Below are 20,875 nucleotides of genomic sequence, written 5' to 3' on the forward strand. Positions count from 1 at the left end.
AGAAGACGGGTAACGAGAGACGTGACGTGTCCTAACAAAGACATCTCCCCGTACAGATGTGGTATTATGACTGCTCCTTCCTGTTGTTTCAGACGGAGGGCCGACTGCAGACCGGAGTGATTCAACACAGCGTCTCGTAGGACACAGTTAATCCAGGACGTTGGATAAACTTGGCTTATTACTTCCCTTGCAAGCCCAAAGTAGGTAGATATATTAGTTTTCTGGCTCCTTTTTAAAACAATTCACCTTGAAGCACTCAGTCGCTGTAGACATAAGAAGAAAGGTGTCGGCTTCACATTAAAAGCATGTGCTTCGCGTTTGCTACAAAAAGGAACGAACAAAAGGAGGGCGAGCGGCGCGTTTCGCCGCGAGAGGCGTCACGAACGATCAGCATCAGAGAAGTGTAATATTTCCAAAGAAAGCTGGGAGGAAAGCTGGGAGAAAGCGAGGCCCCCCGTCCTCGCCGCTCTTCATTCCGTCGTCAAAACAACACGTTTTGTCAATCTTGAGGACAAAACCGGCTGCAAACAAACCGGTTCAGGTTGCAGACATGACGTTGCAGACAGACGCTGGGCGGAGGGGATGGGGGGGGGAGTAAAGGCAGCCCGGCATTCCTTCACGTTCACCCCCTTTCATTAAATAAATCAACTGCCGCGTGATTTCTTTATTCGCATTTGATCCTTTAATCCGCTTTTTGCTCCTGTATATACTTTTCGCATCAATAAAAAAAAAAAAAAAAAAGACGGCATTGTCTGGTGTCAGAGGCGTCTGAGCCGGAAATGTTCTCGTCTTTGCTATTTGTTCCCCTTTCATCCCGAGCACGACGCCGACATCAAAGCGCTAATTATGCGATCAACTATTAAAAACTCTGCAGCTCCTTCCTCGTGTTGTCAGGTGTTAGATGCTTTCTTTCTTTTTTTTTTAATACATATATATATCTATTTGCTTGCTTGTTGTGCCTGCAGGTTTGTTTGGTCTGTTGTCTTTGATTGGGGTGCAGTCAGTGCAAATGAAGGGGTTGTGTATGTGTGTGTGTGTAGTGTGTGTGTGTGTGTGTGTGTGCTGTTGCTCTACATTGAAAACACATAGTCGGGAGGCTTCTGCTGTAATTGGCATGTAAACATATTTGCTTTGGATGTGAAGCGGTGGAAGTCTTAATGCAGGTGGAGAGCAGAGGAACTGGAACACGAGCACGTCGTCGGCATGTGGGCTTTAATTTGTGGGCGCTCATGTCAATGGTTTGTGCTCAATGTTTGAAAAGAACCTTTTATTATTATTGAAATAAAGGGAGATATTTACATTTCAGTTCAGAGCAAGCCTGTGGGGGGCGACAAAGAGCTGCTGGACTGGTGGTGGTGATGATGACGCCCTAAAACCTTCACTGACACCACGCTAACCTTTAAAATATTGAATTAAACAATTGGTTTGATTATAGTGAATCTGTTGATCGCCATTAATTAAGGTCTTTGTGTTTTGGTGGTTGAAGTACGACGCATGCTAACAAGCTGGCATGATTTTGTTGTTTTACACGCAAACAAAGCAAACAGAGTTTTTTTTAAGAAGAAGAAGTGTTCATTTAATTTCTTATTAGGGTGATATGAGCAGTGACCTCTGCTCTGTACGTTCAAGTCAACTTTAATAACTAGAGCTACACTCGGTAGAGCGCAGACCTTTGTCAACGCCACATTTTTTGGTGGAAACGAGTTAGCATTGCTAGCATGATAGCCGTTAACTCACATCAATGCTCACTAGGTAGTTCAGTAGCTACATCACTGTGTGAAACACTGAGCAGGGAGCATCTCCATGGCAACAGATGCTGATCTCCATTGATCTCCTCCAAGAGGTGCCTCTCATCCGCTTTGTATGGGACTTTATTCCCCCCACAGTTTTTTGGGATTTATTCGGAAACTATTAAGCGTTGACATCCCAACATCTAAACGATTGCTCCTGGGATGGTGAGAAATCATCCCTGAACATTTCATGCAACTCGGGTGAGTAGTTTTTTGCGAAAAGGTGGTAAAATTCATACATGCAGACAAAACCAGAACCTTCTCAGCCCAACTTATGTCGGAGAAGGTAACGAGAGAAAAATATGTTTGACTCAGTTTTATGCGACGTTCTTAGCGTGCTGACATGCTTAACCCAAACCTCCAGGACCGGAGAACCTCCAGGACCGGAGAACCTCCTGGACCGGAGAACCTCCAGGACCGGAGAACCTCCAGGATCAGCATTGAAGAGATGTGACCAAGTTTTATCAGGAGTTGTAAATGAACCAAGTTTAGCTTTGGGTATCTTGGTCGCGTTTGATTGAAGATTTGTACTGACATAACATGAGCAGTTTGGGGTTAAGTGCCTTGCTCAAGGACCTGCAGCAGTTACCCAGGGGGAGTTTGACCTCACCCAAAGCCACCTTGTTTTTTTTGATAAATTAGCTATTTATTCTTTGTGTCCTTGTCAGTCGCGTCTGAGTTTCAGGTGGTTGTGGAAAATGTTTGCTGTCAGAGAAAGTGCTGAGTCATGCAGCCGCTCTGAGAGGAAAGGTCAAATGGCATTACAGCTCCTTCCACATTCAGCACATCATCATGCACGTTGGCCCACGAGGCACAACCACAGAAAGCTGAGTGTCAGAACTTGCAACTGTGTTTTATAAACTTGCACTTTTCACTTGTTTTCCCATGAAATAACTGAGAGGTCAACAACATTTGGTTTGTCCAGCTCAACTCGTGTGAATTAGAAGATATGCAATTTATGTTTTGTTTTTTTATCAGGTTTTATACATCATAGAATTCTACATGTTAAAAATTCAAAGTCTCATGGGATCAGTTTAGTCCTGAATACTGACATTTGTATTTTAGATTTTTTTGTTTTTGTATTATGAGAACCTTAAAAAAATTAAAATGTGGCAAGCGGCTGAGTGTGAACGAGGAAAAAAGGCTCAGAACTTCTACTTTATGAATATTTTTGTTGTTAGTAGTCAAACTTTCGAACGTGTTCCTATCTGAATACATTTCCTCTGTATTTCTTCAGATCCCACAACCAGAACAAGCTGGAATAGAAGCCGTTAGCATTGCCAAATTAAAAGAATTTCAGGTCTTTGTTGCTATGGCAACGGAGGAATTTCTAACCACAGTTTTTTTTAATATTTCCTACTTTGGAGAAGTGTTGAAGCTCCTGGTGAGTTCTAATGGTGAAAATAAATAAAATACCAGCACACTGACACCAGCTAATGCATTTGGCTCAGCAGGCTGTAAAAGTGAAAGGTTGTTAAATTATTCCACAGTCGCGACTTCTTTCCACATGAATCAGGAGGCGCCAAGTTGCAAGGATTTAATATTTTCTAAAGTTAGTTCTGGTGCAAATCCCCCCCCCCAATTAATGAAAGATGTGATGAATGTGAAGCCTCAGGGTGAAGAGATGATGATGACCACCCTGCTACTCTGCTCATTCTCTGATCCTTCCATGAGTCACCGTTTACACTCTTTTCATTAGCATCTATCACCTAATGATGGACTTTGACTAGTCTTTATTGGTTCTGTTTAATTACTTTGAGGTTGTAAAAGTAAATTACTATTCTTAATGGGTTTTTTTTAATTTTATCTTACAATAAATGGACTTTTAAATGTAATTTTCCCACTATTTAAACCTTTTTTTTGTTTTTTCCTCAGTAAGTAAAACTTGGTTTTCTTGGAAATTCTTCTTCACTTCCACATGTGAAGCCTCAGAGAAGTGTGACCATATCTCGTCTCATGGGCCTTTTTTACATTTGTACGTTAGTTTCTTTATTTAAGATCAGGGAACCTCGAGTGCAGGGATGGAAGCTTAAAGTTTGAGTTAATTAAAATGAACTTACACAGCAGGTCTTTCCCTCTTGTGCTCAGTTTGGCCTCACGCGCCACCATCCCAGATCCGTTCTAATATTATACTTGCATATCAAGGTGGGGGCCACAAAACGTCGCCTGTCATTGTTCTCGTTTTCGTTTTCATTCTTTAGAATTTTCTTTTTCTTCCGGTCAATGTCGTTTGCTTCACCTTCGCCAGTCGGATCACTTTTATGAGCCACTTCCTGCTCTTTCAATGTGTGGCGGTGGACGGCCTGTCAATCAAGTGGTCCCCTGTGTCTTTTATTTCTTGTTTTATTTCTTGTTCTCATTTATTTTATTGCTTTTTAAGCGTCTTTATATTTCTATTTAATCTTTTGAATTGTTTTATTCTTATTTGTAGTTTCTTGATGTGTTTGTAGTTTTTGATCTATTTTTATTTTTATTTTATGGTTTTATACTTATTTAGTGTTGGACTTTTTAGTTTTATGTGCAGTATGTGAAGCACTTTGTAAACGCTTCGTTTTTAAAATGTGCTATATAAATAAAGTGGATTGGATTGGATTGGAAGAAAGAAGCTGCACCGAGTATTAGGTGACTGATGTGCATAATTTAACCACGGCGTATATGAAGAGGACAGTGTTTCTATGCAATGCAGGGGAAAAAAAAAAACCCGCCGTTCTACCGCTGATAAATGAATCCCAGAGGAAATGTGGAGTCGCGGGGGTGATGGCGCAAACAGGCCAACGCAGGAAACATAAGGAAGGTTCACACAATGGAGCAGGGGAGTAATTGTCAGCGCGGGTCACTATATAGCACCTTGGTGTTCACATTGATAGCCTGCATCCGCTCTGCCCAGCGACCCCCCCCCACTGCATTCAAACCTGACTGCTGAACCGCGCCAGATAAAACTTTACCAGGCTGAATGTAGACAGAGGACACTCGGAATGAAAATCTAACTTCACACGCGCCGCCAAAGAGGTAGGTTGCGCTGGTGGCGGGCTGCAGCCGCCAGCGTCCAAATTTTCCATTTATATTCAGACGGCTGAGAGAAAATGTACGAGTGGAGGAGCAGAAGTAATGTCGCACTACCAGTCGAGCTTAAGTCCGCTGGAAGATTCAACCTGCTCCAGCGCGCATCATTTCCCATGCATAAGATATGGCGGCGCAGTGTTTGTGGGGGGGGGGGGGGGGGGGGGGGAGCAGGTCGCGCCACTTCCTCTCCCCACTCTATTACGAGTAGCGGTTCCCCTGAAATCAAAAGTGATCACCGGTTTCTGATTGAATCCTACGTTGCACTTTTTCTGCATGTGCAGCCTGACGGCGGCGGAGCCAGAAAAACCCAGACTCTTCCTCTGCACGAGAGGAAAGTGAAAAAGTCAAATACTCAGTCAGTCGTTGTCGGCGAGAGTGCAAACCCAGGTACATTCAAGTCTCCGGTGCTCAGGCCGTGATTTATGTGTTGATCTCGTGGCAGTTTTGTGAACGTTTCCTGCTGTATTTGATCACATATTGATGAAGTTACTGTTGGTCCTGTTGCTCAAACAGCATTTTACCATTGAAACATCCCTGATTCCAGTGGATCTCTGAACGTGTCCGGCACCAGGACAGCAGCCGATTCTTCATATGGGTTGAGATCTGCTCATTTTGATGCCAAGTCAACATCTCAAAGTGGTTTGTTGTGTTCCTCAAACCGGCCGTGAACCGACTTGAATCTGCTTTGCTGCCGTCTGGGGAGGCTGGTTTCCATATTCCAAAAGTTCAAAGCTCTTTGGATAAGAGGTTGAAAGTCTTCTAAGACATATCCAGTCCAGTTTACCTGCCACCATACCTGCATTTGTCCTACTTCTCTTTGTAATGGTCTTAAAGCAGAATATAATGTATCCCAGTGCCATTTATTCCCCAGGTAGACGATGTACCCACATGGAAAGAACCTATATAAACATATATGTTTTAATATAGGTTTTGATATAGGTTTTTAATATATGTGACATATATAAAATTGGCCATTTTCCAATATTATATGTACATAAATGCACATATATGTACACATATGCGTGCATACAGGTACCTATATAGGTACATATATGCACCTATATGTTCTTCTTACATAAGTGTTTTTTAGTTAGTTCTTAGTTATCGCCTTGATAATGTATGACAGTTGCCAAAGTGAGATATGGGCTGTATATATGTGGAAATAAAGAAGCAGTGCAGGAGACCTATATGGCCTGTATATTCACATATATGCACCTCAATTTGGCCTATATGTGGCATATATATGCATATATGCAGCATACATGTGCATATAAGCTGCTTATAGGTTTCATATATGCGCATATATCCTCGTATAGGTTCTTTCCATGTGGGTACGTGCAACCGGCGATCTCGATCATGTGACCCTCTTCCGTGTGCTGATTGGAGGACAGCCTGGTCACCCTGGCTTGTATTTAAAATGCTGCTAAAGAACACGTCCGATGTGCGAAGGCATTAAAGCATGAATGTGCAACGGGGTGTTGTTGAACGTGGTGCACCAAGAGTAATCCGGCTCACCAACCCAGACGTTTGTTTTTAAATCTGTCGTACTTGTTGGAAAAGTTTCGATAATACAAAAAAAAAAAAAAAAGACTCCTATGGACTGTTCTGAACTTTGAAATCATGCTGTGTTTTTATTTCTCGTCAATTGAGTTTGTCTGATCTTTTTTAAAAAACAATCCTGCAGTAATTGGTCTGATTTATCTAATAAAAGCCGTCTTGTGAGGTTTTGGAGAACGTTACCAAGCTATTCTCACAGTGTGAGCTGGCTATCAGTATCAAACTCAAAAATCAAACTTGAACTCTTTTACTAGAGCAATTTGACAGAATGATGCTAAAGTACCACATGAAAAACTCCCATTGACACAATATTTGATTGACAGCACAAGAAAAATGTTGTCAAAATATGAAATTACCCAACAGGACTTAATGTAAAGATTAAAAAAAAGTTCTGGAACAGATGCATAATAAATGCTGTATTTGTATTGTGTCCTCTCCATGATGGATTATATGATGGATGGAACTCATGTGGACCTCATAGTCCAAAAATACTTGTTAGTGACGTCTGGCTTTAAATTTGTGCCATGATGGTCGATGCGTAATTTCGTGAGTCACGTTGGTCGAGAGCCGTTAGCGTCAGGAAAAAACATCTGCGGTGAGGACTTCACACCAGATTACATTTACTAGCGTTAACTAACAATCACCGGCTCTTACTGGCGATTGGACGGACTTCCTTGTTGCCATAGCAACTTCCGTCATCTTCACCTGCAACACATCTCTGCCGTCTACGGTGACTCACCGTCCGTGTCCATTAAAACAACAGCAGCAAACTCAGAATTTCCAGCTTGTTGTTGGGCTTTGGGATGGATTTATTTTCACTTTGACTCTCGTCTTTATTTATTTATTTTCTTATTTTCCCACCTTCGCCCCTTTTTCTCTGTCACTCTACGCATTGCAACGTTGAGATTTTATGTGGAGCTTTTTACTGAAATGTGCAATTGTAATTCATACTCAGCAGCGCGCTTTATGACACCATTTTCTGTGGCGTAAAACTTTAACGGTCCGTACAACAGATGGGCCGGGTAGCATTGGCGCTACGCTACAGACCTGTATGAGGACCAGGGGGGGGGGGGGGGGGGGGGGGGGGGGGTGTTGTAATGCTCATCAGTGAGCTCTAAAGGAAATAAATAGTGCACATTTGTACAAAATAAAAACACTATTCCAATACAAACCAAATGAGCTCAGTGCTGTTTAATGGAAAGCTAAAAAAAAATCAGATCTTTTCCACTGTACGGGACCTTCTGGACATTGAAGCTGATGTTTGTTGTTCACGCACTGAAATACCAGATGGATCAACAATATCCTTATCGAGAAGTATTCTCCGGGGCGCCAAATTACTGTTTAATTGAATGTAGCCCACAGGTAAAAGTCAGTATCTACAGTTGTGCAGCCGCGAGTTCAAAAAGAAAGTCTTGAGAGGAAAGCATGTGGACTTTTTTTCTTTTTTTTGACTAATTAAACTGAACAAAATATGTATTTAATGAATGATTGACTGCCTTTCACACCATGATGCTAACACACCATATATTAAAAAGAAAAAGATTTCATGAAGGTGTGAGTTTATTCACACCATGTTAAATAGAAGACCTCACCTTAAGTTTCGTACGCATGATCGTCTCCCAGGTGATAATGGAACACTCTGGAAGGGTTGGTGATAATAACTCAGGGAAGGTTCAATTTGCTGCACCTCTGAGACTATTAATAACTAGAATATTTTCTCATCCTGCTAAGTAAAGTTAGATACTGAGCACATTAAATGGATGTACATCTACTTTTTTTGTCGACGTGGTTCGTGTCTGACCAGCTTGTAAAGCGAGAAACAAGCAAAACGAGCTTACAGTGTTGTTGTTGTTTTATATCAGTCTTAACTTGCGCTTTACAACTATTTCCTATTCAGCCAGACTTGACTTGACTCTTCAAACATCCTGGGTTTTCTCAGGAAGCAGTCCCCAAGAATTTGGAAAGTCGATGAAAACTATGATGTCATCAGCAAACTGTATAATGGGAGGCCGAGAAGTGCTGAAACTGAACTCGAAGACATCGCGTGATCTGAGTTTTGGTATTTCCTCTATTATTTTCTTTCATTAACCGTCCTGCTGCTTTACAAAAAAAAAATATTGCCTCGGATGTCTAAACCTGGTGGATCAGCACAAACCTGCTCATCTTTTTGGGACAGTTTTTCTGAATATTAATGTTCAAGCGACTGACGCCACCCGATTCTTTTTTCTCGCTTCGGACTTTCATTGGTCATGGGGAATTGGAAATTGTGTTTGTGTCTTTCGATTTGCAGAGCAAGGACATTTTCTCCCACTCGCAGAACTGCTGACACGGAACCCCGGAAACGGCTCACTTCTATTTAAAGGCATTGCCGGCTGATTAGTAGGTCAGCTAAGCAGCCCTGCGGACCGGCCCGCAGCTGCAGCAGTGACTCGGGGAGGAGGTCTGGATCGAGTTGTGAAATTACTTAGGAAATGCTGCCATTGGTCAGTGACGATAAAAAATTCCCTCATTGGACTGTTGTGTCAGCCCCGATTAACAGTGAGATATAACAGCTCCGCGCAAATATGTTGAGTTTATCGCCTCCGCGACATTTGATGCGGACCTTGACCACGAGGATGAGGCGAGGCGCCAAGAGTGTCACGGAAAACAAATCGCCGATCGCCAAACGCAACAAACCCAGGGAGTGTTTTGGGATGTTTGTGCTTTCGGACGGTCTCGTCTCCCGACGTCCTCGGGAGACGAGTAAACACAGGTCTGCATTCTGGCTCGCGATCCCGCGTCTGCAGTCGAGAAGGAACGGCGTGTTGTGCTATGAAAAGTCAATGACGTTCCACATCCCTCATTTTCCCCGTGAAATGTGACCACATGTGAAACATAAACGGACGGCGGCTCCAGCCTTTCCATTTTGCTTTCACATTACGCCACTCGGCTCGCGCTTCCGAGCGCAGCTGCTTCCCGTCGGCCCGGGAAATTGCGCCTGGAATTGGCCCCGCGGTCTGAGTGGCTTTTATAAGACACCTCGCAGGTATGAGGGTAAATGAGAAAAGCAAAGAAGTAGCCCGTCTAACGTCTCTATATCCACCGCAGGCTACGCTCCTCGCACATGTACCAGAAAACTCCTCGCCTGCCTGCTGCAGCCAGACGAGGTCAGAAAGTCAGGCGGTGCAGAGTCGGGAGCGAGGGGATCCAAGATGGAAGCGAGAGTCCGATTTTCTTTGGCCACAAGCCACACGTGTAGGAATAAATCCCCCCCCCCCCGTCTTTCTCTTCGTTTTCCGTAAAACAAACTCTTTGTTTCCAGTTTCTGTCCGTTTGGCGTAAATTGGTCGGGTTCTCGGTACGTGCTGAAAGAATGGACAAACAATTCTCTAAGCTCGGTTAAAAATAAATAAAAAAATACATGCAATCGAGTGAAATTGCGCTGGATTTTGTTCTGAATTGAAAGGCATCACTTTTCTACGGACCTTCTCAGGGACAAAGAATGAGCAACAGACATTTTTGCTGCTTAGCCGGACCGAAGCCTTGCTTTCGTAGAGAGCCAGCAACTGCAGGATGGAAACCTGGTCATGTATCACTGCCAAAGTGCTGGAGGAAACATACCTTCAGTGGTTAGTCTTTGGAGAGAAGCCAGCGCTGTTCGGCCCGAGCTGTTCCCGTTTTCAGGCCGAGAGCACATTGAGATCTTATTGTTTCTGTCAATTCGTCCCTCAACACTCCAGCGTGCTTGATAACCCCAGACTTAACATGCAGGTCAGGCCCTTTGCTTGTAAATCTGAATTAATACCTCACCTTTTGCATTAAACTCTGCTTTTGTGCCAAAAAAAAAAACCCTAATTCACAGAGCGCCCGGGGGGGATCATTCTCCCAAAATAGAGGAGGTTAAAATCTGGATACAAATCAACTGAACATGCTTGCGCGTACCAAAAGGCCTTAATTTTCATCTGCTTCTACCCTCAGGAGCTGCATAAATTACTGGTGCAAACTCTGGGGGGGGGGGGGGGGGGGGGGGGGATTATCGCTCAGGCCCAGAGGCCCTCTGACCTCTGACCTCAGCCAGTGAAATGTCCTGTTGGAAATTTCACCAAAACAACCACGAAAACATGCGAAAAGGCAACAGACTGGCAACATAAAGATACCAAATGTTGACATTTTATGGTGTATTCTGTGATATACAATTATTATTATTATCATTATATTTTGTTTGTGAGATTTTGCAGCAGTTTCCTCCGATGATCCTCTGTTTTCCTTTGGATTCTATTTAATGAAAAGAACTTCAAAAATGTATATATATTAAAAAAAGCCACAAAAAACATGACAACATGATTGATTAAGTGTTGTAACTTCCGAGCATTACAGTAAGACCAATGGCTGAATCAAAGATTTTCATCATGACGTTCATTACCGTTACACATTCAGTAAGTTTGTTACTCATTACTTTGCAGAGATGTTGCCTAAAACTGGTTTCCTGTGAAGAGCAGTTCCCCCACTGTTTCATTCAGCTCCTCATGGTGACACCGATTTAATTTTGCAAGCTCAGCAGAACAGTTTAAGATAAAATAAGTCTGTTAAACAATTACTTACATTTTATTTAATTGATTCTAATAAGTATAACTACTCCGGTCCCTATTTGGTTGTGTTTTGGTTTTGTTGTGAAGAAGTGTGAGAAGTTCATGTGGAGATGTAGAAATTAAACAACAATGTATTGTCGTTCCTAAAGTGCCCATTTTTTTAGTGTTTATTGATTCAAACAAACAAACAATAGAAATATTAACAGCATCATGTATCCACAGTGACTCGAAATAACAATTTGCAGGATTTAATAAGTGCCGGCTCGTCCATTCAACAGATGTCAGATGTTTCTGTGCTGCTTCTTATGAATATATAAAAATAAATTGTCATTCGTTAGGAGCTACTTCAGATGGAAAATCAGTTGACATTGAGATTATAGAGCATCTTCCTCCTCTAACATCTGGATTGTAGACAATCTTCCTCCACTAATATTCAGATTATATATAATCGTCGTCCACTGGTAGATTGTAGAGCATATAGACACCGTAGGTGAATGTGAATGTGTCTTTTCTCCGTCCAGAGTCTCCAGAGCTCTATTGAAGACGGGTAGATACATGGACAAGATGCTCTCTTTAGTCAATTGTGCTCTCCACTTTTCAGTAGCCTTCACAGAAACTGAGTGTAAAGCAATAAAAAAAACAATTGGATTAGTTTAATAGTCTCACAGCACTTTGTTTCAATGAACTGGAACAATGGTAAACACAGCCGAGTGCAGTTCAAATTCTACAAGGCAGGATTGTAGAGAAAAGCTCCTTCCTGTGTCTCCGAGGCGCGTCGATATATATAAGAGCCAGGATATAAAATGGAGACTTGTGAAATTGTTTGGGTTAGAGGTTCCACGTACACCAGTAGCTGGCTGAGTGGAAGGACGACACACGAAAAGAGGCAAACTGCTGTTTATCCATTTGTACATTTAATGCTCAACAAACTTAGTGTAGTAAGAGTCTAACGCTGTGAACAGAGCATCAGAAAGACAAAGAGATTCCACTTATTAGTTTAGTTTTGTGACATTCCTGAGTTTTGTTTTTTATAAATTTCCTAATTAAAGGGTCATATTATGCAAATATGACGTTCTTATGCTTTTCCAACAGTAATAATCGTCTTCATACCTGGAACAACGTCCCAGAAGTGAAGACAGTGTGTCCTCTCTCTCTCTGGCTTGTTCCAGGTTTTAAAAAGTGTGTTGGTCCAACCAGCCAATCAGAAATCAAACCCTATATAGTGTCACCGGGGGTTCAGCCAATCACAATCAAGGTAGGCTCCTCCCATTTTGATTCCTCCCACAATCAGGCAGCGCTGCTCTGGCACATGGCGCCACGAGAGGAAGTACTTCCTCCTCGTCCCAAGATGGGCGTGTGTGGGCGGAGCCAGTCCAGCTCACACAAGACACAGCAGATTCTGAATGCAGCTCCTGTGATCCAAACTTCAAATGGAGGAAAAATCAAAGAAAAGCTGGATTTTGGGGGGGAATAAACGTTGATTGCAACATTTCTGGACCAACGGGAGCCACATGAAAGTTTTGAGAAGCTGAATATTAAAAACACCCACTTTAGTCCATTTCTAACTCTAACTTCCTTCTGCAAGTTGCAAATCTTTGAAAGCCAAGCCGCCCTGTTTGTGCAATACATATGACCTCAGTCTTGAAACACAAGATACAAGCAGTAAACATGTGCATGCAATATATATATATATATATAATAGGATCTTGTTTTATTTCAGCTTTACCTGTTTTCTTATCTACTACTGTCCAATGCCGGCGGTGTGTTTCAGGCTTCAGCTCGTCGTGAAGCTATAAGAGATTAAACCTGCGGTGAACCACAGCGCCGGGTGTGATTTAAGAAATCTAAAATATCTCGTGTTAGCAATATTGATGAGAGAAGCTTTAAAGTAAAAGTCTTCGAATGAACAAAATATTATAATTACGACTCCCTCCCAAGGGTAGGTGTGCTCCCTGCTGTGCGCCCTAAATACCAGGGAGCGGCTGTGTTTTACACTTGTTTTAAGTCTGAGCATTATTCATGAAGAGCGCGGGGAGACGATGGGACGTTGAAATGGGAATAAAGAGGATAGACGTTGTCTGGGGGGGCTTCCACAGAAACACCGAGTGACTGTGCACAACTCAGTGTTACTCCAAATAGTGCAGTACCTACGTTGGTCCACAGGCGTCTTCATTTCACGGAAAACTCCGAAGAAGAAGTGTGAAGGTTACATTTCATCTGCCCAGTCTTTTCTACGAGCTTAAAACTTTGGTTTTAATTTAATCTAATTTAATTTGCTCCCGGCTGGAAAGAAAAACACGGCGGAGCTCCGTTCTATTCTCGGTGGAAAATGCTCTATTTTAAGATAGCTTGTGGCCTGAGCTTTGTTTTAATCACTTTTTTTTTGCGACAAATGTACATTTTATTCTAATTATATTCATTCGGTTTAGTATGTGATCCGTAATTTATTTGTTTCGACGTACATTCTTCCCGCATGATCAACAAAACTATGGCTCGTATACATAAACGTAATAATAATAAGAGAATTAAAGAGAATAAAGTGAAAAAAAAGTGATCGAAACCCAGCTAAAGCCACAAACTCTTAAAATACAGCATTTTTCCACTCGTGGAAAAGACGTGTTTTTGTGAAACGAAGACGTCCGTGTCGCTGTGGACCAACGCAGGTACTGCAAGATTTAGAGTGAGACTGGGTGGCTGTGCATCATCATCATCATCATCATCTTCATCATCGAAGCTCTGAGCGGCTTCAGAATGATTTTTCAGTGTGGAAAAAATCTCCGCTCTGCCTCGCTGGTTTCAACACAGTCATCTCGGGCTGCGTGCTCTCTGTTCAAGCAGCTCAGGTGGAAAATGGCTGATTTTTCCTCTTCCCTAAATTCCACTGTTGAGACAGGCCCGGGTGTTTAAAATGCAAGTGGGAGGTTATGATATGACAGGACTGTCACAGCCAGGCAAAACTGCTTGCGGTCGGCGAGCTGCGAACGCCTTCAGCCACAAGCCGTGCCCTTGAGAGGCGCTCTTAAAAAACAGCGGTCGTTAAATAGGCGGCTGTATAATTGGAATATTAGATAAACTAAGAGAAAAGTGAGTTATGACAGCCGCCTTGAAGGGGGAGGCAATAAAAACCTCCCCTCACAGTTGGAGAGCGAGGTACGGCGGAGGAGGAGGAGGAGGAGGGGGGGAGGAGGAGGGGGAGGAGCGGTTGATATATCTCCTGCCCTCCGCCGCTCTGATTTTTCCAGCCGTTGATTGGAGGCGCTCGGCAAATGATGAGGGAGGCAGCTGTGAGAGTCCAGAGGCTCTGCAGGTTCACGGCAAAGTCAACACCGACCGATCCTCTGAAACCCGCCTCACACCGCTCGCCGCAGAGCAGCACGCCAAAATAAAGCCCCACGCATGTGTGTGTGTGTGTGTGTGTGTGTGTGTGTGTGTGTGTGAGCTCTCGTCTCGACGCACCGCCGCGCGGTTTGATATTTTAATGCATCTGCACATTTCAGCAGCATGTATGTTGATCTGTTAAAGCTCCGATTCGTTGCACATGCAGATCTTTCCCGTGGGGCATTCGCGCTCGCGTTTTCTCCCAGCATGCCTGCGATTTGTATTATATCACGTCTGGACTTTGTTCAATTGGACATGTCAGTGTCATCAAACGTCAGTCTGGTTATAAAGCAGCGCAGGCTTCAATGTATTGGTGCATTATTTTATTTTGTTTCCCCCCTTTGGCTTCTGCAGCTGTTCTTGCAAATATGTGGAGAAGTTTTCAGCTGCAGATCAATATAGTGTGTGTTTATATATTTTTTCTGCATAAGTAAAGTACATTTTTAGTGGCTTTTAGGGGTTGTATTATTAAGCTTTTTAACACTTTCACATTGTCTTGTTGGTCCAAGAACATCGTTTTCAAAGTTTATTGCCCCCAAATCCAGTTTTTCTTTGATTTCCCTACATTTGATTATTGGATCCTCGGAGCTGCATTCAGAATCTGCTGTGTCTGTGTGAGCTGGACTGGCTCCGCCCACACACGCCCATCTATGGGAAGAGGAAGGAAGTACTTCCTCTCGTGGCGCCATGTGCCAGAGCAGAGCTGCCTGATTGTGGGAGGAGTCAAAGGGGAGGAGCCTACCTTGACTGTGATTGGCTAAACCCCTTGATGACACTATATAGGGTTTGATTTCTGATTGGCTGGTTGGAGCAACACACTTTTTAAAACCTGGAACAAGCAAGATGACAGATTTTCTTTATTTCTTGGGCGTCATTCCAGGTATGGGGACGATTAGCACTGTTGAAAAACCTTTAGAAAGTGAATTTTGCATAATATTACTCATGATTAATACATACTAAAACACACTATTTGGGACATAATGTATTATAAGTCAAAGGGTAATAAAGTAGAGGTGTACAATAATATTTTGGGGAAAGTGTAATGACAGCAACTACATTAAAAAAAGTTTAATTAGTCAAACTAGTTACTAGTTTTAATAAACACACACAGTGGTAACATACGCAGATGGAAAGAAAACAACAGCTGAGGTTCTTTTCGACTGACCTTTGGACTTAATTGGCTTCATTCCAGACAAACGAATTCTTAATAATCTGTTGTAATCTGTGTTGGTGCCAAAACCTTCAGAAAACTCAAGGCTGTACATTAATATGTCATCCCAGTATTTATCTTGGCGCAATTCTGTATCAAGACCCATTTATCTGAAAGACAAGATGAACACAAACATTGTACATGCCTCGACATTCCTCCACTGTAAACAATGTAAACAATGTGAATATGTTGGGGATCATGATGTAAACTGATGACTTACGCTTAAAGACTTTGGGTTTATCTTAAAAACTGCATGTTAAGTTAACAAAAAAAAACGATTTGGTCATTTTTCAGTATAAAAAAGGGATTTTTCAAATAAAAATCCATATAATCAATAATGTATGAATCCTAAACTTCTTTGGTGACATTCAGTTTTGACTCTCATTGAAAGATTTAGTCATTGAGCTGTGCTTCTTCGTCCCATCGGGGATTGTTGTCGGACCAAACGACGTCAGTTTGATTCAGAACGAGCTTCCCGATGAGAGGAAACCATTAAACTGATGCCACCATTTCACAAACCCAAAGAATATTTGACCCCCGGGGAGCTCAGAGTTCATCCACAATCAATCCGACATGCACTTTTTAACTGGCTTTAAATTTCTGTCTGTGGTGATCCAGTGCCCCCCCCCCCCCCCACTAGCCCCCCTCCCCCCGCCCCCCCTCCAGCCCCCCCCGGGTCGGCGTGGCAGCTCTCTGCACACAGACCAGACATCGGATGCGATCGGAGACGAGCAGCCTCCTTCTAATCAGCTCTCCTTTCTCTCCACGGCTTCTGTTTCCAAGGCAGCAGTGTGCTCTTCACCCCCCCCCCCCACCCCCCCCCACCACCACCCCCCCCCAACCACCCCCCACCACTCTTTTACAGAAATAGACAGTATTCTCAGAGCAGAATAGATCATTAGAACGGCGACTTTCAAGAACATGCGCGATGGCGTCGTCACTAATCTGTGAAGATGAGGAGGAGGGGGGGTGAAGTTCTTGTCGGTTCGTTCTTGGATTCCAGCGGTGGAACAGCTGGGACGCCGTCAAAAAAAAATCAAAACCTCCGTCCAACACGAAGTAAGACAACTGCTGGTTGGCTTCCAACCATCCCTCCAGCAAATTTCAAGTTCACAAAGCAACAAGAAATAAAAATCAAATTTTGAACCTTTTCTGAACCACAAGTCGGTATCGTGGTTCCACTTATATTCCAAAACAGTCTTCATTAATCAGTGGACCGCAGCCTGGGCCCAGACCCAGACTCTGTCCTGTCTGCCCTCAGAGCTGAAACCAACGTATCATTACAGTTTGGTCAAGATCACGTTGTGACGGTGTGTACGACTGGCGGGTACTGATTGCCTCCGTAAGTTTGAGTCGGTTGTTTTTCGGGCGTGACGACTGGAATGGATCAAGACGACACAAAGCGGCGTTCTGGTGAACGCCGACAGAAAACAAAGAGAGAATCACTAAGGGCTGAGGAGACGAGAGAGGGGAAGTGTCATAATTGTAAGTTAATGGGAAAATATTAAAAAGTGAAAGTTAATGAGAAGGAACTAATGTTCACAATTCAACCATTAAAAGCTAAATTACCTTTTCATTTGGTCAATTATTTAAAAGGATTATTTATTTCATTAACTGTTAATTGTATGTTGTGCTGCGGAGTTGTGCTGAGGATAAATAAGGAATTAGCATGAAACTAAAGCTTTATTCGTTATCGTTGATTTGCTGCGCGGCACAAATGTGAGCACAATGAAAACTAGACCTTCGCCAAACCCACATTTCTTTGTGGAACCAAGTTAGCATTGCTGGCTCAAAACTGCTAGCCACATCAATGTGTGAAACACTGAGCGGAGAGCGTATCCATGGCAACAGATGCTGACCTTCCTCTGCTCTCCTCCATTGAGGTACCTCTCTCATCCGCTTTGTATGGGAAATGTTTTCACAGTTTTTTTTTGGGGGGGTGGGGGTTTATTTGGAAACAGTTCGCCGTTAATTTCCCCAAAATCAAACAGATTGGTGCTTGGATGATGTCAAATCAGGCCTGAAAAATTCATCCGACTCGGGTGAGTAGTTTTTTTTTTTTGCGAAAAGGTGGTGAAATACATACAATCCAAGAAATAAATTAATAGATGCACGAAAAGAAAAAAGAAAAAAAACTTTCGTTGGTGAAGATGAGGATGATGATGATGATGATGATGAAGAAAACAAAAAGCTTCAGTGTAGGTGGAGTGGATGAGGCGCTAACGGGACCTGAAGGCAGAGCCGATGTTCAATTTAGCGTTGTGTTTACATTCCTCGCCTCAACTGTGGTCGTCTGTTCTCCCCCCCCGAAAAAGAGATGGATGAGGCCGTTTTCTCGGGGAGGCTGTACAGTGGAACCATTGTATTTGAGGGAATCCCTCCGGGGGTCTCAACATGCGACTCAGATGCCTCCTCGATGCCCCTTCCCTCCCAATATATTCCAGACATGCTTCGCCATTAACGGGCTTATCCTGCCATCACTGCAAGCGTTGACTCTTTCGAGAAACAGAAGTGGGGTTGATCCCAGATGAGGTTTTGACGATTGTGACCCCGCTGTAAAACTAGAAATACCCCCCCCCCCGTCCCAGAATAATTTGGGATGTTTCATGATATCATCTTGTCTGACAGTCTTTGCTTTGTGACGTCCATCGTCTCTCGATCGGCGGACGGCCTTGGTGGGAAAAAGCTGGCTTCACTCAGCCGCCCGCCGAGGCAGAACACTCCGTGGACTGTGCGCGGAACGCATGTCAGAGTTGCTCTGGAAAAGGGTGTCACCCCGGGCGAAAGTGATGCAATGATTCACTTGGCCCCCGTAACCCGACACAAAACACCTGCGACACTCTTTCGCGGAGGGAGATCTCAAGGTCAGGGCGTACACAACTCCGGGGCTAATTGGCTCAATAATTATCATTGAAGAATCGCTAAAGAATTACCTCTTTAATTGGGCCAGTGTCCATCCATTGACCACCTGTTTAACCTCAGCTCTCAAAGCTCCGACGGCTACAGTGTTTACTGAAATGGAAGCGCATTATCATGCATGGGTTCCTCATCGAGTGGACTAGGAATCAGTGGAGGGGGGGAGGGGTGGGAGTAAAAAAAAGATCAGGAGAGCGTGCCTAAAGTCATGGTTAACATTTCTTTTGGAAATGTCAATCAAACATCCACGAGAACCAAAGTGGTTCAACAAAATAAACCGACAAAGAGCCATAAAACGGCAACAGAGATCTCAGACATAACAGATCCTCCAGATGGCCGGGAAGAGAAGTGGATTGAACACAGAGGAGGAAGAAACCGCAAGAGATGGAAAATGCAGTGAAATAATGCTTAATCCAATTCCGAAGCAGAAAGAGAACTTCACCACACCGCAACAAGGCAGCTCGGAGACACAAGAAAGAAAAGCCATAATAGATGTAAAATGGCTGCAAAGCACATGATTTGTCGTTGCGGTCGTTCCGAGTCTCTTTCAGGTTTCTTTGGTCGAAGCAGGCAGGTGGGAAGATGCTGCAATTCTGGATTCAGCAGAATGTAAACCAATGCAATGCAACGTTTGCACAGAACATTGTCCGCACCTTCTCTATGTGACGTAATGCATCTGAATAGGTTTTCTTAAATGGGGGTGTCGGTGAGTTATAGTCTTGATTCTGGCTGCCAGAAGTTTGTCACGAATATCAGGAATCACAGAGACTCGTGAAGTTTGCAACTGAGCATGGAACACATCTTCACATAGGGAGACTTCCCATTGAAATGTGTCTAAATCCTCACTACACCACCCTGTGGTGCATTTTGAACACATTTTCTTATAAACTTTGCCGCATTTTGTAATAACGAGTTACATATTGCAACGGCTATTACAGAAATATTGATTGCTTGTAACTTTAATAATCTACCAGCCACAATGATGTAACAAGTTCAACCTGATTTAAAGCCATGCGTTCTACCATTACTATGATGGTAGAGCATGGGCAAAAGCAAAGACTGACATATAATTTGAGTCCAATGGAATCCTACTTTTTTTACATAATGCAGAAAATTATTACATTTTCTTAAAAAAAAAGAAAAAAAAGTGAAACACCCAAATGTTGTACTAACTGTTGCCATATATAACAAGTTACTATGAAATGTGACATTTTTTTAACAAAATATGGCATTATTACATAATGAGTTGAAAATGTATCACATTGTTACACTATTGCATGCTGAGTTGAAAATGTATCACATTGTTACATTATTACATAACGAGTTGAAAATGTATCACATTGTTACATTATTACATAACGAGTTGAAAATGTATCACATTGTTACATTATTACATAACGAGTTGAAAATGTATCACATTGTTACATTATTACATAACGAGTTGAAAATGTATCACATTGTTACATAATGAGTTGAACATGTATCACATTGTTACATTATTACAAAACGAGTTGAAAATGTATCACATTGTTACATTATTACATAACGAGTTGAAAATGTATCACATTGTTACATTATTACATGATGAGTTGAAAATGTATCACACTGTTACATTATTACATAACGAGTTGAAAATGTATCACATTGTTACATTATTACATAATGCAGCGCTACACACCCAGACCAGCAGTACCTGTTTCCTAATCGCTTTGAACACATAATTGTTAGATTGGAGGAAACAAAAGAGCGCATTAGTTACCAAATACATTAACTTGGCTGAATCAGTGGTTGAAAATGAATCTAATCTTAATGGTTGAGTGTTGTTGTGCGTCCATAGTACGACATGGCCTGTGTCTCTACGCCAGTCAGAATTCTACTGAGGGGCACGCGGTGAAATTCTACAGTCACATGGTTCTTCTTGCTGTGCAGCTTCTACGGGAGGGTTTCCAGCAGAGCTTTGTGTCAGGGGGTCTGGTACAAACTGGCTCAGGGAACAACTCCTGACAGCTCATGAGCAACTTTGGATGCAGCGAGGAAAAAAAAAAAAAAAAGCTCAATGTAAATTATTTACAAGCTTTAGACAAAAATAAGTTTAACTTTCCTGTGATGTGCTCCGAGAAAAAGTCATTGTCTTGGCGGCTTATTTTGTAACTTTTACATTATGTGCCAGCGTGTGAAAAATTAATTGGAAAGAGAGTGAGGAGGAGATATTGTGGAAAAAAAAAAAAAAAAAAAAGTTCTTGCTAAGAGGAGGGATTGTTCGGGTTTGGTATCAGCTGACAGCACTCAATACAAGGCCTTCTAATTGTGGCTCTATTTCTGCCCTGTGACATTCTCCAACGCGGCGTAATAAGATTGTGTGTGTGTGTGTGTGTGAGTGTGTGTGTGTGTGT

The sequence above is a fragment of the Blennius ocellaris genome, assembly GCF_963422515.1.
Source record: "Blennius ocellaris genome assembly, chromosome: 6".
Taxonomy (NCBI): Eukaryota; Metazoa; Chordata; class Actinopteri; order Blenniiformes; family Blenniidae; genus Blennius; species Blennius ocellaris.